Source organism: Triturus cristatus, chromosome 1_2 (genome assembly GCF_964204655.1).
Source record: "Triturus cristatus chromosome 1_2, aTriCri1.1, whole genome shotgun sequence".
NCBI classification, from domain to species: domain Eukaryota; kingdom Metazoa; phylum Chordata; class Amphibia; order Caudata; family Salamandridae; genus Triturus; species Triturus cristatus.
Window position 1 is genome coordinate 233,267,436 of NC_140580.1, and position 27,957 is coordinate 233,295,392.

At 47.7% G+C, this 27,957-nt stretch overlaps 1 protein-coding gene and 1 long non-coding RNA gene across 3 annotated transcripts in view; one reads left to right on the forward strand and one right to left on the reverse strand.

The window, feature by feature from the left end:
* The window catches only part of PKD2L1 (polycystin 2 like 1, transient receptor potential cation channel), a 3,023,543-nt gene that overhangs the window by 2,003,958 nt on the left and 991,628 nt on the right, over nt 1-27,957 (reverse strand). The gene's annotated exons all lie outside the window — the stretch shown is intronic.
* The window catches only part of LOC146867100 (uncharacterized), a 460,163-nt gene continuing 446,554 nt past the window's right edge, over nt 14,349-27,957 (forward strand). For both annotated transcript variants that reach the window (XR_014961070.1, XR_014961071.1), the window contains exon 1: nt 14,349-14,467. This is a non-coding gene — a long non-coding RNA (uncharacterized LOC146867100). The remainder of the gene's footprint in view (nt 14,468-27,957) is intronic.

A 27,957-nucleotide genomic window follows, 5' to 3' on the forward strand; every position in this document is an offset into this window, starting at 1 on the left:
CACCTCTTTCACCTGGAAGCACCCGACATTGAAGGGCTCCTTCTCTTGAGCCCCCTGGTCACTGTGCCGTGACGCAGACTCTGTCCCCTCTGCTTTCAGGTCCTTCTCTACAAGATCTACATTTTCATTCTTGACAACAACAACAATGCTTTTGGCTAGCAGCAGTTCTTCACGTTTTGCCATTGAAAATCAGCCCGCGACCCGACATCGAAAACGACCTATGCACCCGGCTTCCCTGGGGCAGGTAACAGTGGTACCTCGGTACTCTCGTGGGTGTGGGCCCTTCAAAAGCTTAACTCTAAAGTATTGAACTTGAACTCCTGCTAGAAGTGTTTTTAAACGTGTAAAATTCAACCGCGACATTCTCCATAGGCTTTAATAGAGATCCCGACAGTAGCTTTAGCCACTGCACGCGTCTCCCGTGGGTCCCCTTCCTCACTACCTTGGGTGGTTTCACAAGGGGCCAGCGACCCTAAATGCCCTAGGCATTGTCTGTAGAATTGTCGTGGTTCTTATACCACTTTTTTGATATATGGTTTGGTCCCCCCCTGGGGCCCTGTGATTCCAGTGCTATTTATTGTAACTATCAATGCTTGTTTGAATTGTATCTTCACCTCTAGCCTCATAAAGAGACTAGTGGGGTTATTTCTAGAATAAATAGATATATTTTATATATATACCTGTGTGGACTACTCTTTCATTTGGTTATTCAAGAGGTTATCTATGGTAAAACAATAAGCTTAATACTCCTTCAAGACTTAGCCTGAAGGCTGCTCTCCACAGCTACCACTAGGATAGCTTTCTTTAAAGGTTGTCTTTAACCTATCACCATAAGAGTCGAATTGGGCTGGTACAGGGTGTCCCCTATAACTAGAGGACAGCATATGCCAGGCCAACTTCTCACATTGGTGTGCAGCGGTTGGATTCAAGCTTGCCATTGTTTTACCAGATAACAAATTGAATTTCTAAAGTGAAAGCCACTTGGTACTAAAGGTACATATAAATTTAAGCTTAGAATACAATAAGTTCTACTGAACTTAGGAGTTGTGTGTAGAGGGCTTAGTACACCTTGACTACAACTCAAGAAAGGGTTCAGTAGGCCACTCCTAGTGTAGGTAGATACACCAGTACCACTATACTAGACATGTCTTTATGTTCAGGAGCCCATAAGGCCCTGGAAGGACCCTCAAGGGTCCCAGTCAACAAGTATGACAACCTCTCTTTTGCAGAGCTTAGGGAGATGTGCACTACTAGGCAACTAAAGACAAACAAGGGTGCCAACACTCAACGTCTCAGGGAAATCCTGCTCATAGCAGACTTCAAGCAGACTCTAGTGTCTGAAGGGGTAGACAGGTTGGGTGGGCATCCTGCTGAAGATGACACCCAAGTGGTGGACTCTGACGAGGACCAGGAAGAGGAAGTTGAACTTGACCTGGATGAATCAGACCATTCACAACATGGAGGTGATGGCCCAAGAGGCACTCCCTCCATCCCTAATGGGAGAGTGGTGGATCCAAACAGAAGGAACAGATCCCCCTCAGAGGGGTCTAACCATTCTGAGAGATCCAGGCTCTGGAAGGTTGGTTAACTGGCAGCAAAGTAAATGATTACCAAGGATTGTACAATCTCATTATGAGGGAGCAGATCCTTAACATTTGTCAGAATCAGCTCCTACATCAGCACCTGGTGGACTCAGATCTGACCTCTCCCCAAGAATTGGGAAAGACGGCAGACAAATGGGTCAGAACCAGGATCAACCAGAAGGTCCAGCCCTTGGGGGGTGCAACTAAAAAGGAAGATGCCAAAAACTCTGAGAAGGGTGGGGAAAAGGGAAAAGACCAGCAGTCTTCAACAGGCCCCCAAAAATCAGCATCTGATAATTCCCAAATCAACAAAGCTAAGCAGCCAAGGAAGCCATGGTGTAAAATCTGTAAACAGAAAACCCATTGGACTTCAGACTGCAACAAGGCCAAAGACTCCACAAGTACCACTACACCTGCCCCTAAGGCATCTGTTCCCCCTAGTCCAGCTATAGGTGGTGGTACACAGAACAAAGGGATAGTAGGGTTGACCCTGGGATCTGGAGAGGAATCTGGCCTAGTCAGAATGCCTACTCAGGCTGTATTAGTTTTTGATGGGGACCTGTCCCTATTTGTGAGTCCCAGTGGCCTGGGCAAATACAAGCAACAGCCTAGAATAAATGGAAGGTAGTCTCTAGCTTACAGGGATACAGGGGCCAGTGTCACCATGGTGACTAAGGACCTTGTGGACCCTAGCCAGATCATACTTGGAGAAATTTACCAGGTGACCAATGCAAGCAATGTCAGTACTAACCATGCTCTGGCAGTTGTTAACTTCTCTTGGGGAGGGGTAACTGGCCTAAACAAGGTTGTGGTGAGTGCAGACCTACCAGCAGAATGTTTGCTAGGGAATGATTTGGAGACCTCAGCATGGGCTGAGGTGGAGCTAACTACCCATGCAGCGATGCTGGGTATCCCAGCAGAAGTGTTTGCGCTGACAAGGTCTAAAGCAAAGCTGACACAAACTGAACAGGCCTTGGATCCTGGAAAAATGGACCAAGGACCTTCCAAGAGGAGGAGTAGCAGGGGTAAGGCAGGGCCTTCCCCCCAGGATCAGTCTGAAGAGACTCTTTCAGCAGAAGAGGATCTGACACCTGAAGAAGGAACTGTCCCAGATGAGCTTGAACCTGATCAGGTTGAGTTCTTGGGGACAGGGGGACCTTCTAGGGCAGACTTGAGCCTGGAGCAGCAGAGCTGCCCCACTCTTGAACCCCTCAGACAGCAAGCTGCTGCTGAGGCTGCCGGGAATGCCAGTGGAACCCATAAAATATATGAGGGTCGAGACCCCAAGCCTGGTGCAGCCAGGAGGTTGGTCATACCTCAGAAGTTCAGGGGTTTCCTACTCACACTGGCCCATGATATTCCCTTAGCAGGACACCTAGGCCAAAACAAGATTTGGGACAGAATTATCCCTCACTTTCATTGGCCTCAAATGAGTGAGGATTGTAAGAGTTTCTGTAGCTCTTACATTACCTGCCAGGCCAGTGGCAAGGCAGGTAAATCCACAAATGCCTCCCTGATACCACTACCTGTGGTGGGGGTTCCCTTTGAACGGGTAGGGATTGACATAGTTGGTCCCCTTGACCCACCAACAGCATCTGGGCACAGGTTTATTCTGGTGGTAGTGGATCATGCCACCAGATACCCAGAAGCTATTCCCCTTAGGACCATCACAGCACCTGTGGTGGCAAGGGCCCTCCTGGGAATCTTTTCCAGGGTGGGTTTCCCTAGGGGAGGTCTTATCTGACCGAGGTACAAACTTTATGAGTAGTTACCTCAAAGCAATGTGGAAGGAGTGTGGTGTCAACTACAGGTTCACCACCCCTTATCATCCTCAATGCAATGGGCTTGTTGAGAGATTCAACAAGACCCTCAAGGGTATGATCAAAGGGCTCCCAGAAAAGCTTAGGCGAAAATGGGATGTTCTTCTGCCCTGCCTTCTCTTTGCATACAGGGAGGTGCCACAGAAGGGGGTTGATTACAGCCCTTTTGAACTTTTGTTTGGTCACCCTGTTAGAGGGCCACTCTGTCTAGTAAAGGAGGGATGGGAGTTACCTCTCAAACCCCCTAAACAGGATATTGTGGACTATGTACTTGGTCTCCGCTCCCGGATGGCTGAGTATATGAAGAAGGCGACTAAAAACCTTGAGGCAAGCCAGGAACTGCAAAAAGCCTGGCATGACCAAAAGGCTGTACTGGTGGTGTACCAGCCAGGACAGAAGGTATGGGTGTTGGAAACAGTGGCCCCAGCAGACCTCCAGGACAAATGGAGTGGACCCCATACCATTTTGGAAAAGAAGGGAGAGGTCACCTACTTGGTGGACCTCGGCACTCCCAGAAGTCCCCATAGGGTACTTCATGTAAACAGACTGAAGCCATATGTGGACAGGGCTGACATGGGCTTGCTCATGGCAACAGATGAGGGACAGGAGGAGGAGAGTGACCCTCTCCCAGACCTGCTCTCTCACAACCCTGATGATGGGTCAGTAGATGGTGTAGCCTTGGCAGGCAGCCTCACTGCTCAGCAACAGTCTGACTGCAGACAAGTTCTACAGTCACGCAGGCATATGTTTTCACTGACTCCAAGTCAGACCACCTGGTGCACTCATGAAGTGGACACTGGGGACAGTCTGCCTGTGAAGAATAGGATCTACAGGCAACCTGACCATGTCAGGGACTGCATAAGGACAGAAGTCCAAAAGATGTTGGAATTGGGAGTCATTGAGCCCTCAGATAGCCCCTGGGCTAGCCCAGTAGTCCTTGTGCCAAAACCTCACACCCAAGACGGTAAGAGAGAGATGAGGCTCTGTGTCGACTACAGAGGACTCAATGCAGTCACTAGGACTGATGCACATCCCATTCCCAGAGCAGATGAGCTCATAGATAAATTGGCCTCATCCAAATATCTGAGCACATTTGATCTGACAGCAGGCTACTGGCAGATAAGGTTAGCTGAATCTACAAAAGCCAAAACAGCATTTTCTACCCCTGGTGGGCATTATCAATTTATTGTGATGCCCTTTGGTTTGAAGAATGCACCTGCCACTTTTCAAAGTTTGGTGAACCAAGTCCTCTCAGGCCTGGATGACTTTAGTGCAGCATATCTAGATGATATTGCTGTCTTCAGCTCCACCTGGGAAGATCACCTGATCCACTTGAGGAAAGTTTTGGAAGCCCTGCAAAAAGCAGGACTCATTATCAAGGCTACTAAGTGCCAGATAGGGCAGAGTCAGGTTGTGTACCTGGGCCACCTTGTAGGTGGAGGCCAGGTTCAACCACTACAGAGCAAAATTCAGACCATCATGGACTGGGTTGCTCCAACCACCCAGACTCAGGTCCGAGCTTTCTTAGGCCTGACTGGTTATTACAGAATATTTGTCAAGGGATATGGATCCATTGGGACCCCTTTAAATGACTTAACCTCTAAGAGAATGCCCAAGAAAGTTCAGTGGACCGTCAGCTGTCAGAAAGCTTTTGATGACCTAAAACAGGCAATGTGCTCTGCTCCAGTGCTCCAAAGCCCCAACTACTCCAAAGAATTCATAGTTCAAACTGATTCTTCTGATGTGGGGGTAGGTGCTGTATTTTCACAACTGAATGAAGAGGGCCAGGATCAACCAGTAGCTTTTATTAGCAGAAGGTTGACCCCCAGAGAGAAATGTTGGTCAGCTATAGAGAGGGAAGCCTTTGCTGTGGTCTGGGCCTTGAAGAAGCTGAGGCCATACTTGTTTGGCACTCACTTCCTTGTTCAAACCGACCATAAGCCCCTCCTATGGCTAAAACAGATGAAGGGTGAAAACCCCAAACTACTCAGGTGGTCCATTTCCCTACAGGGGATGGACTATACAGTGGAACATAGACCTGGAAGCAACCATGCCAATGCAGATGGCCTCTCCAGATATTTCCACTTAGAACATGAAGACTCAACTGGTCAAGGTAAGTTTAATGACCCTGCGTTGGGGGGGGTTATGTAGGAGAGTGGCATCGACTGCATAGTTGCCCCCAACTTTTTGCTGATGTTGTTGCTGTTTTATGACTCTAGCCAGGCTGTGGCCCTGCTATCCAGGACCCCAGCCTATCTGCTTCCTCTCTAAACTGATGTGAGTACCCTAGGTACCTACCAATTGGATACTGAGGACACCCTATCAGCCCCTTGTAGATGGTACCCTAGGTACCCAGGGCATGGGTCCCTCAGTAGGCCTACCAGGGCCGCAGCACTTATTGTGCCACCCTGGGACAGCCATACAAACTGACACCACCAGACCACTACTGTAGTCTGGGTAAGTGGTGCTTGCACCCCTTGCAGGGATATAGTTAACCTGTATCCCACTCAATACAACACATATATCCTCATAGGACACCCCTAGTGCAGGCCTTGCTAATCCTACAGGGCAGGGTGCTGAGATATGTGTGAGGGGGGACTCCTACCTGAGTAGGGCCCCTCTGCAACCTTCGTAAAATCATTGCTGGGTTGTTTGTAGTGCAGCCATACCATATACTCTTAACCGCATTACAAGTATATCGCGATAGCGTGATAACTTGAGAATGGCTACACAGAACCATATTGTGTTTGGTGTCAAACATGTAGGAATCATACCCCCAATCCAGCCATGGGACTGAGGGCATGATTCCCCCCTGCTAGAGGGGCAATATGGGAAAAGCGGCAGAATTTAGACACCAATTTAAAAGTGCACAAGTAGTACAAAATGGATGCTATCCGCAACCCACACGACTCTGGCTGCCTGTTGCTGGGCAGAACTCCAGCCACGGCAGCTGGACAATAGGGATCCTGTTGAATGGAGGTGTTCCCACCTCCCCAGACAGACTATGTGGATTGGAACTGGGTGGGTGCACCATAGGATGCCTTTCAGAGTTGCACGTAGGCTTCCCCAGTGCCTACATTCTGCATACACCACCTGGAACAGGTTCAGGGGCATCCTGTCCCCTGCCCAGGTGGGAAACACACAAAGGGGAGAGGGTGTAGCCACCCTTTTCCCACCTGACCTCTCATTGGTGGGCTCTGATCTGGACCCTCCTCTAATTTTTGGATAAAGGTGAATACTGGGTCCCGAGCCTCAGATTATTCTTGAACTTCACAGACTTGAACTTCGACTTGCTGCCACACAGCTACCTGAAGAAATCTCCCTTGGGGTAAAGGAGTTACCCCCCTGCTTGGCAGGCACCTGAAACACTGCAAGTGACCCGGTTGGAACCTCACTGCTCCTACGGACATCGACGACCCTTTCCTACCTTGAGGTGGGTTTTCAAGCATTCCAGAGACCAGTGAGTGTGCACACAAAGCTCAGCACCGTGGACCCCGTGGGTGCCGAGATCCCCAATACCCCAGGACACCAGACACCTCTTGCGCAGCACCCGATCCCGACAAGTGGGGAAGTTGTGCTTTGGTTCATTATTGAGCCAACCACTCAGCATCATCTGTGCCAAAGATCGACACCCTAGCCTGCTCCGGCGATCCGTGGGCGCATCTTTACGCACGCCAAATTGCTGCCTCCCACGGTCCCTTGTCTCTCAACTTGTGGGCCCTAGTGGAGGTCAATCTTCAATTCCAAGAGTTCCCCTGGTTGCTCCAGGCCTGCTCTTCAGTCTCCTTGCTGGAGACCTTGCTCAGACCTCGTGGGTCTGCACCAGTAGCAGTTTTGTGTTTCTTGCATGGGTTGCGGTTGCCAAGGCTTAGTGGATCCAATCCGGACACTAATACCGCAGCGACCCTCATCCTTTGTGGGACAGTTGCCCTCCAGAAGCTGGCCTTCCTTGATGCCTCCTGGACCCCGTGGCTGACGATCCAAGCTACACCTCTTCCACCTGGAAGCACCCGACATTGAAGGGCTCCTTCTCTTGAGCCCCCTGGTCACTGTGCCGTGACCCAGACTCTGTCCCCTCTGCTTTCAGGTCCTTCTCTACAAGATCTACATTTTCATTCTTCACGACAACGACAACGCTTTTGGCTAGCAGCAGTTCTTCACGTTTTGCCATTGAAAATCAGCCCGCGACCCCACATCGAAAACGACCTATGCACCCGGCTTCCCTGGGGCAGGTAACAGTGGTACCTCGGTACTCTCGTGGGTGTGGGCCTTTCAAAAGCTTAACTCTAAAGTATTGAACTTGAACTCCTGCTAGAAGTGTTTTGAAACTTGTAAAATTCAACCGCGACATTCTCCATAGGCTTTAATAGAGATCCCGACAGTAGCTTTAGCCACTGCACGCGTCTCCCATGGGTCCCCTTCCTCACTACCTTGGGTGGCTTCACAAGGGGCCAGCGACCCTAAATGCCCTAGGCATTGTCTGTAGAATTGTCGTGGTTCTTATACCACTTTTTTGATATATGGTTTTCCGGGGCCCAGTGATTCCAGTGCTATTTATTGTAACTATCAATGCTTGTTTGAGTTGTATCTTCACCTCTAGCCTCATAAAGAGACTAGTGGGGTTATTCCTAGAATAAATAGATATATTTTATATATATACCTGTGTGGACTACTCTTTCATTTGGTTATTCAAGAGGTTATCTATGGTAAAAGGATAAGCTTAACACTCCTTCAAGACTTAGCCTGAAGGCTGCTCTCCACAGCTACCACTAGGATAGCTTTCTTTAAAGGTTGTCTTTAACCTATCATCATAAGAGTCGAATTGGGCTGGTGCAAGGTGTCCCCTATAACTAGAGGACAGCATATGCCAGGCCAACTTCTCACACTGTAGACAACAAGTCGTCTACCATTGTGGGTGAGAGTTGGAATACCTCGTGTAGATAGGATCAACAGCACATAGATGCCAACTATCGCCTTCACCATGGGAAGCATCAGCAATGTCCGAATTGGATGTTACCTGCGCGCCTGGTGTTTCCTCTCGTACCTCAGCAGTAGCATGTTGTGTCTGTGAGATCTCACTGAATGCCGCCATCAGGAATGGTAGCCGCTGGGAACAACACAGAGCATGGGCCGTTATCGCAGAGTATCGATATCCATAGGCATGACTGATGGGAGTGTCAGACAAATGTCCAGCACGCATTCTTCACCGCATAGCAAGCAGCGTAGAACAGGTAAGATGCAATCTTGCCAGATTGGTCTGAATGACAGAAACCAAGTAGTGTTAAATTCTTGTAGACAAGATAAACCAAGAATTTAGACGATGAGCTCATGACTCTTCATCTCTAATAGAGTTCTTTCCATGGTGAACTGGGTGTCACTGGTGATTTGGCTTGCCATATCGTAGCAGTAGGAGCAAAAATAGTATTCCTGCAACGAGTGCTAAAAGGAGCGGCAGTCCACCAAAAACAGAGTGCACGAAGTTTGGAAAAATTCCGAGGACTGCTTGAAAAGGTGCTAACAGTCCTGCACACACGGTGTTAAATACATGTACAATACCACTCGTATCAGACATGTTTAAGATACGACCTAACATTTCTGATAAATGCACGGGGCAGTTTGTATACAAAAGGGTATGTATCTCCGCAGAAGTCCTTGTGACGTGGAGATCATAGGTTTCTTTGGCAGAGGTCAAAGGCACAGTTTTTTGTAAAAGAATGGCTTTCATTCTGCTTAGAGTATCAATTCGTATAGAAGAGATATTCAGTGAAGGCCATAAAGGCGACTTCCTTTCTATGTCTATTTGTGGAAACAAGACTTGCATACAGCAAGTGACTCTGGATATAACCGTTACTAGATATGGGATACCTGGCAGCATGCCACAGCAGCTGTGATCATTCAACATAATGTAACTCCCATTTGAAAGTTGACCAAAGATTGGATTAATCACTGCTGCCGTTGAACCGTGCAGGTGGCAGGATAAGTTTGTAGTGTAACTATCACAGGCCCCATGTAAGTTAACCCCTACGATGCTCATGACGAGCTGGACTCGTCATGGCACACAGTGGTCATGTGCTCATGACGAGTCCAGCTCGTCATGAAACATCGCATGGGAAATTCCTCTGATGCGGGCACCAGAGGGATTCCTTTTATGCTAAATTAGCCTCGGGAGCTGGGGAAGAGCTTCCCCAGCTCCCGAGGCCCCCCCCCCTGGTTTCCCTGAAGTGACGATCGGCGTGCACGTCGCGCTGACTTCATTTCAGTGAAACCGAAACTGAAATGAGTAAAGAGGCTCATTTCAGTTTCGGTTTCTGTGTGCTCAGGGGGCTATCTCAGCCCCCTGAGCACGTAGAAACTCAGGAGAGGTAGCGTTGGAAAGGGGAGATTCTCCCCTTTCCAATGGTCACCTCCCTAGTGGATCCCTGCTTGGGGATCGCCCCAGAAGTGCGATCTCCAAGCAGGGATCCACCCACTAGGCACCAGGGAGGGGGGAGCGGCCCCTTGGGCAAGGGCCTTTGCTCCCCCCATAAATATTATGGCATCATTAGTCTTTCTGCCCCCCCGGGGGTAGATTGGGCAGTAGCCCCCAATCTGCCCCCCGGGGGGTAGAAAGCCAACTAGACACCAGGGATTTTGTTATAAGGTATTCATCAGGGGCGGGCGCTGCCCAAAATGGGCATGCAGATGCCCCCACCCCGGCACAAAATTAGTCTTTCTGCCTCCCTGGGGGGCAGATGGGGCAGTAGCCCCCAATCTGCCCCCCGGGGGGCAGAAAGCCCACTAAACGCCAGGGATTTTGTTTTTGCCCGATTTTGTTTTTAGGGTGTGGGCTGCCCGAAACAGGCACGGCAATGCCCCCACCCCCACCACCATTACAGCCTTTCTGCCCCCCCTGGGGGGTAGATGGGGCAGTAGCCCCCAATCTGCCCTCCGGGGGGTAGAAAGCCCACAAGACACCAGGGATTTTCTTATGAGGTATTAATTAGGGTTGGGGGCTGCCCAAAACGGGCATGCCAATGCCCCCACCCCCACGGCCACAACATTTGTGGGGCAGTAGCCCCCAATCTGCCCCCCGGGGGGCAGAAAGCCCACTAGACGCCAGGGATTTTGTTTTTGCACCATTTTTTTTAGGGTGGGGGCTGACCGAAACAGGCATGCCAATGCCCCCACCACCATTACAGCCTTTCTGCCCCCCTGGGGAGCAGATGGGGCAGTAGCCCCCATCTGCCCCCCCAGGGGGGGGCAGAAAGTCCACTTGACGCCAGGGATTTTTTTTCCATTACTGCCGTTCTGCCCCCCGGGGGGGGGGGGGGGTAAAAAGCCCACTAGACGCCAGGGTTAGTTTGGGGCAAATTTGAATTAGGGTAGGGGCTGCCCAAAATGGGCATGCCCATTCCCCCACCCCCTCCCCGAAACAAATTACAGCCTTCCTGCCTCCCCGGGGGCAGATGGGGCAGTAGCCTCCAATCTGCCCCTGGGGGGGATCAAAAAGCCCACTAGACGCCAGGGATTTTTTGGGGCAAATTTTTATTAGGGTGGTAGCATTGGCATGCCCATTTTTGGCAACCCCCACCCTAATTCAAATTTGCCCAAAAAAATCCATGGCGTCTAGTAGGCTTTCTGCTCCCCCTGGGGGGCAGGTGGGGGCATTAGCCCCCAATCTGCACCCCCGGCAGGGCAAAAAGCCCATTAGTCGTCAGGGATTCTTTTAGGCAAATTTGAATTAGGGTGGGGGCTGCCCAAAACAGGCATGCCCATGCCCCCACCCCCTCCCCTGCAAAAATGACAGCCTTCCTGCCCCCCATTAGCCCCCAATCTGCCCCGCCGGGGGGGCATAAAGCCCTCTGATGCCAGGGCTGTTTTTGGGGCAAATTTGAATTTGAGTGGGGCAGCCCAAAATGGGCAAGCGCATGCCCCTACTCCCGGCCCCGCAAAAATTACAGCCTTCCTGCCCCCCCGGGGGGCAGTTGGGGCATTAGCCCCCAATCTGCCCCCTGGGGGGGCAGAAAGCCCACTAGACGCCAGGGATTTTTTTTGGCAAATTATTATTAGGGTGGGGGCATTGGCATGCCCGTTTTTGGCAACCCCCACCCTAATTTACATTTGTCCAAAAAAAAATCCCTGGTGTCTAGTAGGCTTTCTGCTTCCCCTGGGGGACAGATGGGGCATTAGCCCCCAATCTGCAACCCCGTGAGGCAAAAAGCCCATTAGTCGGGGATTTTTTTTAGGCAAATTTGTATTAGGGTGGGGGCTGCCCAAAACAGGCATGCCCATGCCCCCACCGCCTCCCACACAAAAATGACTGCCTTCCTGCCCCCCCTGGAGGGCAAAAAGCCCAGTAGACGCCAGGGATTTTTTTGGCAAATTTTAATTAGGGCGGGGGCATTGACATGCCCATTTTGGGCAACCCCCACCCTAATTAAAGTTTGCCCAAAAAATCCCTGGTGTGTAGTGGACTTTTAGCCCCCCCTGGGTGGCAGATGGGGGCATTAGCCCCCAATCTGCCGCGCCGGGGGGGAGGGGCAAAAAGCCCTCTAGATGCCAGGGTGTTTTTGGGGCAAATTTGAATTAGAGTGGGGCAGCCCAAAATGGGCATGTCCATGCCCCCACCCCCTCCCATGCAAAAATTACAGCCTTCCTGCCCCCCAGGGGCAGATGGGGCAGTAGCCCCCAATCTGCCCCCCGTGGGGGCAAAAAGCCCACTAGATGCCAGGGATTTTTTTGGGCAACTTTTTATTAGGGTGGGGGCTGCCCAAAATGGGCATGCCCATGCCCCCACCCCCTCCCCCACAAAAATTACAGCCTTCTTGCCCCCCCAGGGGGCAGATGGGGTAGTAGCCCCAATCTGCTCCCCGCGGGGGGCAAAAAGCCAACTAGATGCCAGGGATTTTTTTGGGCAAATTTTTATTAGGGTGGTGGCATTGGCATGCCCGTTTTTGGCAACCCCCACCGATAAAAATGGTGCCTCACCAGGAGACCTGGGGGAACGCTGGGTGGTGGGAAATTTGTGCGAGCCTGGTGATGCCACAACTTTCCCACACAAAAATGTGTGAAAAAAGTTATTTTTTCAGGTAAAATTGAGGTTTGCAGGGGATTCTGGGTAAGGAAACGTTGGGGGATCCACACAAGCCATACCTCCCTGGAAGCCCCCAGGTGCGTAGTTTTGAGAAATGTGTGGGTTTGGTAGGTTTCCCTAGATGGCCGCCGAGCACGGGCCAAAGACCCAGGTGACCCCCCTTGCAAAACCAGGTGGTTTTGAGATAGGCAATTTTGATGTCGCCTCACTAAGTTTTGGGCCCTTGCCTGTCGCGGGTACTTCGGCCTCCCACACGAGTGAGGCACCATTTTTATCAGGAGACCCGGGGGAACGCTGGGTGGTAGGAAATTTGTGTGAGCCCGGTGATGCCACAACTTTCCCACAAAAATATGTGAAAAAAGTGATTTTTTCAGCTAAAATTGAGGTTTGCAGGGGATTCTGGGTAAGGAAATGTTGGGCGATCCACGCAAGCCATACCTCCCTGGAAGCCCCCGGGTGTCTAGTTTTCAGAAATGTGTGGGTTTGGTAGGTTTCCATAGGTGCCGGCAGAGCTAGGGTTCACAAACTACAGCTAGGCACTTTGCCAAAAAAGGGTCATTTTTCACTGCGAAATTGAGGTGTGACCACGTTGCATTTTGCACCGTTTCCTGTCGCGGGTAATAGGCCAAGCCACACAAGTGAGGTACCATTTTTCTCATAAGACTTTGGGGAACGCGGAGTGGGTGGAAATTTGTGGATCCGCGCAGAATCCTGAACTTTCCACCACAGAAATGTGGGAGAAATGTGTTTTTTTTGACAATTTTTTAGGTTTGCAAGGGATTCTGGGTAACAGACCCTGGTGGGAGGCAGTCAAGTTTCCCCATCCTGGATTCCCCTGGATGTCTAGTTTTCAAAAATGTATAGGTTTGCTAGGTTTCCCTAGGTGCTGGCGGAGCTAAGGTTAAAAAACTACAGCTAGGCACTTTGCCAAAAAAGGGTCATGTTTCCCTGCAAAATTGAGGTGTGACCACGTTGCTTTTTGCAACGTTTCCTGTCACGGGCACTAGGCCGACCCACACAAGTGAGGTACCATTTTTCTCGTAAGACTTTGGGGAACGCGAAGTGGGTGGAAATTTGTGGATCAACGCAGAATCCAGAACTTTCCACCACAGAAATGTGGGGGAAATGAGTTTTTTTGGACAATTTTTTAGGTTTGCAAGGGATTCTGGTTAACAGACCCTGATGGGAGGCAATCAAGTCACCCCATCCTGGATTCCCCTGGGTGTCTAGTTTTCAAAAATGTATAGGTTTGCTAGATTTCCCTAGGTGCCGGCAGAGCTAGGGTTCACAAACTACAGCTAGGCACTTTGCCAAAAAAGGGTTATTTTTCACTGCGAAATTGAGGTGTGACCACGTTGCGTTTTGCGCCGTTTCCTGTCGCGGGCACTAGGCCGACCCGCACAAGTGAGGTACCATTTTTCTCGTAAAACTTTGGGGAATGCGGCGTGGGTGAAAATTTGTGGATCCACGCAGAATCCAGAACTTTCCACCACAGAAATGTGTGGGAAATGATTTTTTTTTTTTTTACAATTTATTAGGTTTGCAAGGGATTCTGGGTAACAGACCCTGGTGGGAGGCAGTCAAGTTTCCCCATCCTGGATTCCCCTGGGTGTCTAGTTTTAAAAAATGTATAGGTGTGCTAGGTTTCCCTAGGTGCCGGCGGAGCTAAGGTTAAAAAACTACAGCTAGGCACTTTGCCAAAAAAGGGTCATGTTTCCCTGTGAAATTGAGGTGTGACCAGGTGACAAAACGCTTGTATGTTAACAACATACATTCCATACCGTTTTGAGGGAAATCGTTTTATTACTGACGAGAAGGTTGAACACTGACACTCCAATATGGCCGCCAGTCATGCGCAATAAGCATGCATCAGGTCATCCGGAAGGACGTAACATAGCACGCTTTCCGGCGAAGCTTTGCTCTAAATAAGGCATGGCTTTTGGAATCATTTACTCATTGATTCCGAACTGGACGCTACGTGCCGTGCGAAGGTAAGACGAACTAAGAAGCGAGTTGAACCTGCTTTGCTATCAGGCTATAGGGAGGGGAAAGGGCGAATAAATAGGTTTAGCCTGCTTTCTCTCCAGCTTTGAAGGCGAGCGTATTCAAGTATAGAAATGTACCATCTTTTTAAATATATCTGCCAACCTCCCGGTCACATTGTTACTATCGAGGCCATAACAGCGTAATTGCTGGTATTTTGAAAGGACAGGTGTTACGTCTATCAGTTTTGTGTCCCTGTGAGGACACCATATGTGTTACCTGTTGTGTCCCTGTGAGGACACCATATGTGTTACCTGTTGTGTCCCTGCGAGGACACCATACTGCTCGCGCCCTCATCAGCTGGCAACGTCATCTGACAGTTGACAGCTGATGACCCGACGCGCAGCACATTCCTGAGCTCTGTCCCTGGAGCCTGTGTTGGTGTATTTATCATAATAAAGAACTCGTTCAACTTCACCGTTACCGTTTGAGTTCTTAACAAAGTAGCAACGAGGCACCAACACCGGAACCCAGCTACTTTGGAAGAAATGAAAAACATTCTTGTGCAGCGTCTCAAAAAACAGATATTAAAGTGAAAAGATTCACATCTGCATGGAAAAATAAGACAACGCAAGATATTCAAAGACAGGTTCATGAATTTTATTGTGGATTCGAACAGAACTGCTAAGAGAAATTCATACTAAACATAAATTTAATACCATTGGAAAATGGGAAGTTACTAGTATAAAACGAGACATTTTAAGAAAGTAAATTGAATATGAAGAACGTTTTAAGAAGAGACTTTATGTTAATTTGAAGCACTGTGTGGCACTCAGCAGCTTACAGTTGAAGGTGGTTCAACGGAAAAAACTAAGTCAACCGCCAGCTGGTGCATACGTCACTAACACATGAGGGTTACAAGGTGACGTGCCACGCACAGCGAGGAAACCACATTTGTGGAGGAGGCTGTCTAGTCTTTCTGGTGACGCAATGCGCACTTTCACTATGCGCCATCTTAAAATTCAAGAGAAACGGGAAGCGCCGTAATGTCGTGAAAAGAGTTATCGCTACACTTCTAACTGGGGAAATCCCTCGCTAAACAAGAGGCGTGAGCACAAAGCGGACAACAAACTGGACAAAGGTATGGTGCTGAGCTCGCAGGCTACATAAAGCATGTGCTACGAGTAAAAAAACAAATATAGACAGTGCTCAATGCGTGAACTGAAAAACTTTGTACACAATAAAAAAATAAAAGGGGTTAACACTTACTCATGGAGTGCTTTTCTGAACAATAATCACCCTACAGCAATAAAAGAGATTTCCTTGACTCGGTGTAGTCTGGTTGCAACTTTCCTAAAACCAGGACATTTTATCATGGCATCAGGATACTTATGGAATCTTTCCCCACGGCAAGCATTCCTACCTGGCGCGGGTGATCCCGTGATCAAGTTGGAAGAATGGAGAGAGTATTTTGAGAATTATATTTCGCAATTCGATGATGATGATGAGTTCTCCCCCAAAAAGAAACTCAAACTTTTGCTGCATTGTTTAGGGGCTGGTGGCAAGAAGGTCTACAGCAAAATTAACAAAAAGGTCAGGGGAGAAAGTGAGGATAATGTCTATGCCAATGCAATTGATGACCTGAATACATACTACAAGCCCACCGTGTGTGTAGGGGTAGACAGGTACAAATTCTTCCATAGGAAGCAGGGCAAAGAAGAGTCTGTTGATGACTATGTGTCCGCACTCAAGGAATTAGCCCTGAACTGTTGTTTTGGAGTTCTGCATGACGAATTTATAAGGGATCAAATAGTCATGCAGGGGTCAAATTCAGACATACAAGACAATCTATGGGCAAAACATAATTGATATTGCAAGAAAAGCCGAATTGACTGGACGCTGAGCCAAAGCAGTTATTTCAGAATCCAGAGAAAAAAAGGAAAAAAAGGAAGATGGAACCGTGAGCAGGGTGATTCAAGCGAAACATAAACCAAGACAAAAAGGGAGCAATACCGCACAAAGGTCTACATACAGTAGACAACAAAGCAACGAGACGAGGTGCTTCTACAGGTGCGGAAACAACTCACACTGGGCAGATGACAAAAACTTCCCATCAAGAGGTGTGAAATGCACATTTTGTGGCGTCGTAGGCCATTTTCAAAAGGTGTGCCGCAGGAGGAATACACGCTCAATTCGAGTTGTATATGATACAACTTAGAGTCACATGATGAAGAAGACGTAGACATATGTGTACTCAGCATAGAGGACCAACAAGTCAATGAGATCAGTGACAGTACAGTTAACAGGACAAAAAAAACATATGTGACATGACAATAGGTGGAGTTAGTATCAGCATAGTTGCAGATTCAGGATCCCCATATACTATTGTGAACAAGAAGACCTGGGAAGAGAAATTCTCACCTAGCATTGGGAAAGAGCTAGATAAAGCAGACATTAAAATAAATCTTTCACAGGAGAACCGATAAATGTGTGTGGTTTCAGAAGACTAAAATTCTAATACAAGGGAAGAGAGTCGGTCTGCAAACTATACGTGTCCACCGTTGGTCCTTCCATGCTGGGATGGATGGACCAAGGACATTTAGGAATTATTCTCGACCCAAGCAAAAATGAACCAGTTCTTGTTGTCCAAGGTGAAGACGATTATGGTAAAACCGTGATGAGCAAATACAGCAATGAGTTTAATGGCAAGATTGGTGCATTGAAAGGATACCAACATAAGATCCAGGTTAAAGCAAATGCAAACCCCGCTGTACATAAGGTTAGGAATCTTCCATTTTCGATAAGAGAAGAAGTAAGAACGCAATTAGAGAAATTGCTCGAAGATGGAATTATAGAACAGGTGGAGGCCTCGGAGTGGATTGCGCCCTTAGTCGTGGCAAAACGCCCCAATGGCAGTTTGAGACTGTGTATTGACTTACACGACCTTAACAATAATATAGTGGTTGAGCAATTTCCCCTCCCGAAGATAAACGAAATGTTAGCAACAACTAAAGGGGTTAAGTGGTTTTCAATGATTGATTTAAAAGCAGCATACCACCAGGTCCCGCTTCATCGTGACAGTAAGAAACTTACAGCCTTCATCACACCCTTCGGGTGTTACCAGTTCACGAGGGTTCCGTTCGGTCTGGCATCAGCAGCCGCTATGTTTCAACGACTGATGAGCAATATTTTCAAGGGAGTGACTGGGATACTGATGTTCCAAGGTGACATCCTTGTAATGGGAAAGACAAGAGAGGAACACGATGAGAAGGTTGAACAAGTACTCAAAATTTTAGACTCCAAAGGGCTTCCTGCAGAACACAAAAAATGCAAATTCGCATGTAGTTCAGTAAACTATCTGGGCATGAAATTAACGGTGATGGAATCAGCCCTCAGCAGGAACTACTACACGCCATCAGGGACTCGCCTGTACCCAGTAACAAAGATGAATTGAGGTCCTTCATGGGCCTTGTTGAGTTTTATGCAAAGTTTATTGAAAACTTTTCAAGCAAGACCTATGAAATGAGACAATTACTAAAAATGAAGAACAAATTCGAATGGAGCGAAGTGTGTCATAGCACATTCATCTCTCTCAAAAAAGAAATGTGTGAGACCATGCCACTACAGGGGTTTGACCCTTTGCTCAAAAGCACAATCACCACGGACGCTAGTTCTAAGGGTCTGGGTGCTGTGCTAACCCAAAAAGACTGTAAGGGAATAGAAAGCACCATCGCATTCGCATCACGATCACTGACGCCAACTGAAGATTTTCAGTGATTGAACGTGAGGCATTAGCATGCATATGGGCTTTAGAACATTTCCGTCAATTTGTGTGGGGAAACAAAGTCACCTTGTGCACAGACCTCAAGCCCCTCACAAAAGTGTTCACCACGGCAGGTTTGTATACAGCATCTCCCAGGTTAGCACGCTTGTCGGTGCGTTTGTTTGATTACAACTACACTATTCATTATGTACCAGGTGTAAAAAACGTGGTGCCAGACTTTCTAAGCAGAATGCCAGTCAGGAATTTAAAGCAGGATAACTCCACAGAAAGTGAAGATACATGTGTCGCAAGCATAAATGAGAACTTCCAGGGGATCTCTAAAAAAGAATGGCTCGCAGAGCTAGAAAAAGACACTGATCTGTGTAAAGTAATAGACATGGTACAGAATGGGTGGGCATGCAAAAGCACACTCACTGATACTTTAAGACAATTTTTTGAAGTAAAGGACGAACTATCATACGAAAAGAGTTTGCTGTTGAGGAGTGGAAGAGCAGTTTCCCCCGTTACTCTAAGGAAAAGAATAATGGACTTATGTCATGAGGGTCACTTGGGAATAGTAAAAACTAAAAGCAGGGTAAAAGAAAGCTACTGGTGGCCAGGAATCAGTACCGCAGTAGAAAGGTTGGTCAGAGAATGCAACATGTGCATAAACTCCGACAAAACGCAGGTCACGCTTAGACCTCCTTTACATCCTATCTCTTGCCCCTCCATGCCGTGAGAAAGAGCAGCGGTGGACATAATGGGGCCAGTCATGGAACGTGATGAACAATGGTACATCGTTGTCATCATAGATTATTTTACCAAGTGGCCCGAAATCAAGTTTCTCACTACACCCGATTCAAAAAAACATTGTTGAATTCCTAGATGGCTTATTCATAAGAGAAGGACTACCTAGACAAATTGTCAGCGACAATGGGCCACAATTCATGTCCGATGCTTTCAGAGCGTATACAGAAAGAAATCAAATTGAACACAAGACAACCTCCGTCTACCACCCTGCTGGGAATAAGGCAGTGGAGAGGTTTAATAGAGTCTTAAAGGGCATCATCCAATTAGCTAATAGCAACAGCCCTGTTAAGCGACGGAAGAGTGTGGCACTTTTCTGCCCTCTCAGTGTGCAGACACATATCTGAGAAAACTGCCACCCCTACCAAAGGTGCATTCTGTCAAGAACAAACCCTAAAAACAGCAGACCATTGTCTGATTCATCCGAATGTAAGTCTTAACAAGAGCCCACCACATATGAGTCTGCCTCGACCAGCAGAGCTCCTCCTCAGCCGGCAAACTGTGTACAGGCTCCCCCCCGGAACAGCATCACGGGTAGAGTCAGCAGACAGCTACCTCCCATCCCTGAGATGGGGGAAGCGCCCCCGGTATGCACCAGCAGAGTCGGGAGAAGGGTGTTACCCCCCAGTGAGACTTTCAGACTACATTTGTGAATAGCAACCTGTATATTGTGTATTTCAGCATTGTATTTTACTCCCCTCTCCAGTCTCATAATCCTTCTTTCTTTCTCTCTCTCTCTCTCTCTCTCTCTCTCTCTCTCTCTCTCTCTCTTCTCTTCCTCTACTGTTCTATCTCTGTTCTTTCGGGGGATGATGTGTTACGTCTATCAGTTGTGTCCCTGTGAGGACACCATATGTGTTACCTGTTGTGTCCCTGCGAGGACACCATACTGCTCGCACCCTCATCAGCTGGCAACATCATCTGACAGTTGACAGCTGATGACCCGACGCGCAGCACATTCCTGAGCTCCGTCACTGGAGCCTGTGTTGGTGTATTTATCATAATAAAAAACTCGTTCAACTTCACCGTTACCGTTTGAGTTCTTAACAACAGGCTTATTTTTAAGGTTGTATACAGAAGATCTATGATAAAATAGAGCAGAGACTCTTTAAATATTCATAGATATTAGCTTAGACGGCTGAAAAGCTTTAGAAATTAAGGTTGGCCTTAAAATCGAATATAAAAAGCCACAAGTATCAGATAAAATTGGTGTTACTTTTAAATGGCATTACAATCTAGTATTTTCTTTCATCTGCCCGCCATAATCACTTCATCTAAACATTTGTGGGGTGATGTTCTTTGTGTTTTAGCGACAAAACTTTTTATCCTTAATTGACCACTTCTTGTGTAGAATGAAACCGAAGTAAGGGTGCATCGTCTCCCAGTGGATGCCATACAACAGGAGAACTAGTTTCCCTGTAATAAAAAACAGGAAACACGAAAAGGCCATTGGAAAACATAATCAGTGCATTTGGGAATTAAGAAATTTAGTAATCTTCCCCTACAGAAGAAAGCACAAACTAGAAGTTCCCCATTACGGAGTATAAGTTGTTGTCTTTTTTTATCACAGTAATTATGCAAGAGTGATTTTAACCAAGATGACAAGGGACAGTTGTGAGTAGTCAATACGCCACAAACCTGACCATGGTCTAAACAAGAAACACTACACCAGCAGTGGTGAGTGCTAATACTTTCGTGGTCCCGGCCCTCCCTTTTCTATCTGGTTACTTTCCCTTTACTGAATGATGTAAGAATGTGGATGAAAATGGGGGTTATATGTAGGCCATTGATAGAGAGAGGTTCATGGGTTACCTATGGGTGACTCTTGTTCACATACCACCGAGGCTAGACATTAAGCACAAATGGATTATTGTTCTTTACACATGAAGATGTTGAAGGGTGGGTTTCCCTTTTCTCCCCCCTCTTCTTTATCAGGGTGGGGGAATAATGGAGTGCTATGACGAACAGGGAGGGATGGCTAAAGAGACTGATAGTATAGAAACTAAAACCCCTTTCCTATATGATTTTGTTCCCCATTTAGATTACTGTTTTAAATACTTGATGGAGAAACAGTCCCCTAAAATTTGAGTCCTGAGGAAGGTGGCTGTAAAATAAAGTGATGTACCACAGAAACGTGTTGACGCAAACTACATTTTAAATGCGACCACAAGAACTTTGGGGAAGGAACAAATTGAAATATCTACCGAATACGAACTTGATGCATAGTGTTGGATCAATCTGTACAACAGTCAGTTTGCTACTGTGTAGATAGGTTCTCCTATTTTTATTGTATTATTGTTTTATTATTATGTTTATGATTGTGATAATTTTCGCCGGATTTTAATATTATTGCATATTGGATTAGATTAAATTGTGTATGCCATATATGAATTTTATATTTTTGTCTACATGTGTTAAATATCTCTGTTTCCGAAAAAGAAGACATGATGTTTGAGGGAATAAGGTTTTCAATTAAATGTAATAAATAACCCTTGAGCACTGGATTTCTGGTTTAGTGGTATATTATAGAGTGTGAAGTGTAGTTCCTATATCCCTGATAGGCTCTGCGCATTGGAATAACATACACTATAGATTTGACATAGGACTAAGGTCAGTATGTCTCTATCGAGTTTATTAAACTTAATTACTTGTGTGTGCCAGCTCAGAGGTCACTAGAAACTTCTCGAATATACAAGAAGGGATTAGCCTCAGACAACTGCATAAACATGACAACTTTGTTTCCTTTTAGAATCAGAACAGTCTCAGAATCGTGGAAACAATAGATAACAGTTTCACTCAGTCAATCATGCATGCTTCATTTCTACAGAGTTGCACAGAAATAGAGAGACGAGCATTTCAATAAAAGGGTTTATTGAACAGTCTTATTTCTCATGCTAGAGATATGAATTGCTACAATCGTAAAACAGACTGGAAAGTACAATATGTACGAGGTTAGCAGTAAGATAAAATGATACTGCAATAGCATGGTTTGTAGCTACGACATATATTAATCAAAATACATACATAAATAACCTAAGCTAAAATGTGATACTCATCTGATGCTTCTAAATTTTTCTACCCCAGTGTACCTAACCTAAGTGCAGTACGAGGTTTGAAGTAGGTGTCATTTCTAAAGTATAGCTAGCTCTATTTTAGTTTAGCTAAGAGTTGCCAAAAGTTTCTCTAAGTTCTAGTCAGCTCCATACCTTGGAATGAGAGAGGGAGAAATCTCTTTTCTGGACTCGATCTAACCCCCCGCAAGGGAAGTCAGAGAGCACTGGAGCTGGATTCTCTGCGAGGAGGATGGCAGCGTCAGGTCAGTGCATCAGGCTGGAACTTGATCTTCTTCCGAACTTGCCGTGGCGAACCGGATAGTCTGGGTTGGATCGAATCCTCCAGGATCCGCAATTTGCCAGGGCAAGTGCTGGTATATTTATACCTTGAAGGTGTCTAGGAAAGCCAGTATTGACATAAAAGTCAGACAGAGGAACGTTATGAATGAACCCCTAAGGAATAGATGTTCATGCATACTTAATGAGTTCTTGGAGAAATCAATATTCAAGCTGAGGGAAATTCCTAAAGGCTTAAGGGTCTGGTTTTCCAAGACGTGGATGGACGGATGTAGGTGGCCATGCCTGTATTTGGTTTGAACGGACAATGTCTAAATAAGGGCCGGATTTTTATGTCCAAATAAGGGAAATGTGAATTGTACCTATATAAGGGCATAAATCGGGAAACCTATATACGGAATCTAAATCTGCACACAACACCCACTCCAGTTTCGTATGAACGACGTTACTAAATCGTAAACGTTCTAAACATATCTTAAAACAGAGTATCACATGAGTTTGCTAAAATAAACTAAAAACATATGTTCTAAAAATACATTACAAACCATTGCTATTCATAAAGTGTTGTACATATCAAAGGCAATGTTCCCTTCTAAGCATAGGATCACTTTGGAATGCTAAATGAATGAACCAAAATATATACATGTGATGAAATGGCTCGTAAATACAGAGAAAAAAAGGGGCCGAAACCATTTCATATCAGGTTACACAAGTCAATTTGTTATTCATGACAAGGTGGCATACTGTCCCTGGAAGTGTTATCAAAGAATTCTGCTCTCTATGAATAGTTCTACTATAAGCAGATTACTGTGCCAAAAAATGAAAAATACAATTTTGGGACGGGAAGAAAAAAATATAATCATAGAAAAAAAGTTCCAAAGTCAGTATTACGTTTTGAAAAAGAATGAAGGCCAAATTCAGTCTCTCCAGAACATTGTGTGCTAGAATCAAAGGTCAGTGTGTGGGGATGGAGAAAACATAACATTTTCTAATCCTGTAGGAGAGTGGCATCGACTGCATAGTTGCCCCCAACTTTTTGCTGATGTTTTGACTGTTTTATGACACTAGCCAGGCTGTGGCCCTGCCATCCAGGACCCCAGCCTATCTGCTTCTTCTCTAAACTGATGTGAGTACCCTAGGCACCTTCCAATTGGATACTGAGGACACCCTATCAGCCCTTGTAGATGGTACCCTAGGTACCCAGGGCATGGGTCCCTCAGAGGCCTACCAGGGGCTGCAGCACATATTGTGCCACCCCTGGGACAGCCATACCAAATGGCACCACCAGACCACTACTGTAGTCTGGGTAAGGTGGTGCTTGCACTCCTTACAGGGATATAGGTATCCTGTATCCCACTTAATACAACACATATATCCTCATAGGTCACCCAGGCAGGGTGCTGAGATATGTGTGAGGGGGGACCCCTACCTGAGTAGGGCCCCTCTCCAACCTTCGTAAAATCATTGCTGGGTTGTTTGTAGTGTAGCCATACCATATACTCTTAACCGCATTATAAGTATATCGCGATAGCGTGATAACTTGAGAATGGCTACACAGAACCATATCGTGTTTGGTGTCAAACATGTAGGAATCATACCCCCAATCCAGCCATGGGACTGAGGGCATGATTCCCCCCTGCTAGAGGGGCGATATGGGAAAAGCGGCAGAATTTAGACACCAATTTAAAAGTGCACGCGTAGTACAAAATGGATGCTACCCGCCACCCACAAGACTCTGGCTGCCTGTTGCTGGGCAGAACTCCAGCCACGGCAGCTGGACAATAGGGATCCTGTTGCAGGGAGGTGTTCCCACCTCCCCAGACAGACTATGTGGATTGGAACTGGGTGGGTGCACCATAGGATGCCGTTCAGAGTTGCACGTAGGCTTCCCCAGTGCCTACATTCTGCATACACTGCCTGGAACCGGTTCAGGGGCATCCTGTCCCCTGCCCAGGTGGGAAACACACAAAGGGGAGAGGGTGTAGCCACCCTTTTCCCGCCTGACCTCTCATTGGTGGGCTCTGATCTGGATCCTCCCCTAATCTTTGGATAAAGGTGAATATTGGGTCCCCAGAGCCTCAGATTATTCTTGAACTTCACAGACTTGAACTTCGACCTGCTGCCGCACAGCTACCTGAAGAAATCTCCCTTGGGGTAAAGAAGTTACCCCCCTGCTTGGCAGGCACCTGAAACACTGCAAGTGACCCAGTTGGAACCTCACTGCTCCTACGGACATCGACGACCCTTTCCTACCTTGAGGTGGGTTTCCAAGCATCCCAGAGACCAGTGAGTGTGCACAGCAAAGCTCAGCACCGTGAACCCCGTGGGTGCTGAGATCCCCAATACCCCAGGACACCAGCCACCTCTTGCACAGCACCCGACCCCGACGAGTGGGGAAGTTGTGCTTTGGCCCATTATTGCGTTACAACAAACAAATGATGGACGGAATGCTGACAATGCAGACATTCTCCCCCAGTCAAGAGATCTGGGTTAAATCCATCGTTCTTTTGCCCACTACGCCACCCCAGTTTAGACATGGCCATATGCAAATCAGTCTTGACCCTGTGCCTCATGGGATCAGTCCAGCCCGAACTGCCAAGCCATGTCTTCCCTGGACCGGAATCAAGCATCCTAGGACCGGTTTCTGGCTATCAGCCGTCATCAGCCAGGATAGCTTGACTCCAGTGGCGTAGTGAGCACGGGTCCCACGTCTGGGAATACCCATCCCACTTAGGGCGAAAAGATCTCTTGACTGGGGGAGAATGTCTGCATTGTCAGCATTCCGCCATCATTTGGTTGTTGTAACGCTTTTCGCCCTAAGTGGGATGGGTATTCCCAGAAGTGGGACCCGTGCTCACTACGCCACTGGAGTCAAGCTATCCTGGCTGATGACGGCTGATAGCCAGAAACCGGTCCTAGGATGATTGATTCCGGTCCAGGGAAGACATGGCTTGGCAGTTTGGGCTGGACTGTTCCCATGAGGCACAGGGTCAAGACTGATTTGCATATGGCCATGTCTAAACTGGGGTGGTGTAGTGGGCAAAAGAACGATGGATTTAACCCAGATCTCTTGACTGGGGGAGAATGTCTGCATTGTCAGCATTCCGTCCATCATTTGTTTGTTGTAACGCTTTTCGCCCTAAGTGGGATGGGTATTCCCAGACGTGGGACCCGTGCTCACTACGCCACTGGAGTCAAGCTATCCTGGCTGATGACGGCTGATAGCCAGAAACCGGTCCTAGGATGCTTGATTCCGGTCCAGGGAAGACATGGCTTGGCAGTTTGGGCTGGACTGTTCCCATGAGGCACAGGGTCAAGACTGATTTGCATATGGCCATGTCTAAACTGGGGTGGTGTAGTGGGCAAAAAAACGATGGATTTAACCCAGATCTCTTGACTGGGGGAGAATGTCTGCATTGTCAGCATTCCGTCCATCATTTGTTTGTTGTAACGCTTTTCGCCCTAAGTGGGATGGGTATTCCCAGACGTGGGACCCGTGCTCACTACGCCACTGGAGTCAAGCTATCCTGGCTGATGACGGCTGATAGCCAGAAACCGGTCCTAGGATGCTTGATTCCGGTCCAGGGAAGACATGGCTTGGCAGTTTGGGCTGGACTGTTCCCATGAGGCACAGGGTCAAGACTGAATTGCATATGGCCATGTCTAAACTGGGGTGGTGTAGTGGGCAAAAGAACGATGGATTTAACCCAGATCTCTTGACTGGGGGAGAATGTCTGCATTGTCAGCATTCCGTCCATCATTTGTTTGTTGTAACGCTTTTCGCCCTAAGTGGGATGGGTATTCCCAGACGTGGGACCCGTGCTCACTACGCCACTGGAGTCAAGCTATCCTGGCTGATGACGGCTGATAGCCAGAAACCGGTCCTAGGATGCTTGATTCCGGTCCAGGGAAGACATGGCTTGGCAGTTTGGGCTGGACTGTTCCCATGAGGCACAGGGTCAAGACTGATTTGCATATGGCCATGTCTAAACTGGGGTGGTGTAGTGGGCAAAAAAACGATGGATTTAACCCAGATCTCTTGACTGGGGGAGAATGTCTGCATTGTCAGCATTCCGTCCATCATTTGTTTGTTGTAACGCTTTTCGCCCTAAGTGGGATGGGTATTCCCAGACGTGGGACCCGTGCTCACTACGCCACTGGAGTCAAGCTATCCTGGCTGATGACGGCTGATAGCCAGAAACCGGTCCTAGGATGCTTGATTCCGGTCCAGGGAAGACATGGCTTGGCAGTTTGGGCTGGACTGTTCCCATGAGGCACAGGGTCAAGACTGAGTTGCATATGGCCATGTCTAAACTGGGGTGGTGTAGTGGGCAAAAGAACGATGGATTTAACCCAGATCTCTTGACTGGGGGAGAATGTCTGCATTGTCAGCATTCCGTCCATCATTTGTTTGTTGTAACGCTTTTCACCCTAAGTGGGATGGGTATTCCCAGACGTGGGACCCGTGCTCACTACGCCACTGGAGTCAAGCTATCCTGGCTGATGACAGCTGATAGCCAGAAACCGGTCCTAGGATGCTTGATTCCGGTCTAGGGAAGACATGGCTTGGCAGTTTGGGCTGGACTGTTCCCATGAGGCACAGGGTCAAGACTGATTTGCATATGGCCATGTCTAAACTGGGGTGGTGTAGTGGGCAAAAGAACGATGGATTTAACCCAGATCTCTTGACTGGGGGAGAATGTCTGCATTGTCAGCATTCCGTCCATCATTTGTTTGTTGTAACGCTTTTCGCCCTAAGTGGGATGGGTATTCCCAGACGTGGGACCCGTGCTCACTACGCCACTGGAGTCAAGCTATCCTGGCTGATGACGGCTGATAGCCAGAAACCGGTCCTAGGATGCTTGATTCCGGTCGAGGGAAGACATGGCTTGGCAGTTTGGGCTGGACTGTTCCCATGAGGCACAGGGTCAAGACTGATTTGCATATGGCCATGTCTAAACTGGGGTGGTGTAGTGGGCAAAAGAACGATGGATTTAACCCAGATCTCTTGACTGGGGGAGAATGTCTGCATTGTCAGCATTCCGTCCATCATTTGTTTGTTGTAACGCTTTTCGCCCTAAGTGGGATGGGTATTCCCAGACGTGGGACCCGTGCTCACTACGCCACTGGAGTCAAGCTATCCTGGCTGATGACGGCTGATAGCCAGAAACCGGTCCTAGGATGCTTGATTCCGGTCCAGGGAAGACATGGCTTGGCAGTTTGGTCTGGACTGTTCCCATGAGGCACAGGGTCAAGACTGATTTGCATATGGCCATGTCTAAACTGGGGTGGTGTAGTGGGCAAAAGAACGATGGATTTAACCCAGATCTCTTGACTGGGGGAGAATGTCTGCATTGTCAGCATTCCGTCCATCATTTGTTTGTTGTAACGCTTTTCGCCCTAAGTGGGATGGGTATTCCCAGACGTGGGACCCGTGCTCACTACACCACTGGAGTCAAGCTATCCTGGCTGATGACGGCTGATAGCCAGAAACTGGTCCTAGGATGCTTGATTCCGGTCCAGGGAAGACATGGCTTGGCAGTTTGGGCTGGACTGTTCCCATGAGGCACAGGGTCAA